Source organism: Chenopodium album, chromosome 1 (genome assembly GCF_948465745.1).
Source record: "Chenopodium album chromosome 1, dcCheAlbu1.1, whole genome shotgun sequence".
In the NCBI taxonomy this organism is placed as follows: Eukaryota; Viridiplantae; Streptophyta; class Magnoliopsida; order Caryophyllales; family Amaranthaceae; genus Chenopodium; species Chenopodium album.
Window position 1 is genome coordinate 27262856 of NC_137834.1, and position 1115 is coordinate 27263970.

General features: G+C 26.2%; 1 non-coding gene across 1 annotated transcript; it reads left to right on the forward strand.

The window, feature by feature from the left end:
• Positions 1 to 268: 268 nt before the first annotated feature.
• TRNAS-GCU (transfer RNA serine (anticodon GCU)) lies at positions 269 to 356 on the forward strand. Its single transcript has one exon. It is a non-coding gene; the product is annotated as a tRNA-Ser (tRNA).
• The last annotated feature ends 759 nt before the right edge of the window (positions 357 to 1115 follow it).

Consider the following 1115-nt stretch of genomic DNA (forward strand, 5'->3'; position numbering starts at 1 on the left):
ATATATTCTATTATTTTTTATTTTAATAGAAAATAGATTTGAAATTGAATCTTTTAATGAATCCTTTGAATCTTTCTTACTTTATCTTTATCTAACGGGTTGGAATTTCAAATAAAACTTGTACTTAATGTTGTATTACACAATACAACTTGTCTATTTTGTATATATTATATATAGTTATATAAACCGTATTGTTATATAGATTCTATTTCGAATTTTCATAAATTATTTATTTAATATTTGACTATTCCTTTTTTCTTTTCAACGGGGAGAGATGGCTGAGTGGACGAAAGCGTCGGATTGCTAATCCGTTGTACGAGTCATTCGTACCGAGGGTTCGAATCCCTCTCTTTCCGTTTCCTTTGATAGCGGAATCTTACTATTTGATTTCTGTTTTAAAGTTCTTAAATCTTTTTTATTTTTTTTCAAAATATAACTAAAAAAAATTACAAATCTAGAATAGCATTCTAATAAGTTTTAATTAGAAAATAGATTTCGTCTATATAGAATAGAATTCTAAAAAAATAGATGAAAATAAAGAAAAGAATCCCTTTTATTCTTCGCGTCCAGGATTACGTCCCGGATCATTAGATAGGAATCCGAAAATGAAGAGAGAAACAAAAAATATTACTATTGTGTAAACAAAGAGTTTGAGAGTAAGCATTACACAATCTCCAAGATCATTTTTTTTTTGTAAAAAGAGAATAGATTCTCTATTTTTATACCATATATCCCATAATTAATTTGAATTTGACGTCTAAACCCGAAAAAGTTTTTCAAAATCGAAAACAATTTTTGTAATTGTAAAAAATCAATAAAAAAATGAAGTTAGTAATATCTTATATATATTATTATCTTACTTATCCATAATTTTCTTATACCTACTTGTTGATCAAACTTTTTCACTTACGAAAAAGAGTTATAATAGGAAAACGAAGCGATATGAATTGTGTTGATTCAAAAATTTGAACGTTTTAATCAAGAGTTCATATGGCAAGACTTATCCGATTTTATCAATTATTTAGTATTAGAATATTAGAATCATTTTTCTCGAAAAAAGAATTCATTGTTCTAGGACACGATGAAAGAGCTTATCGAAAACTTAGAGCAGCTTG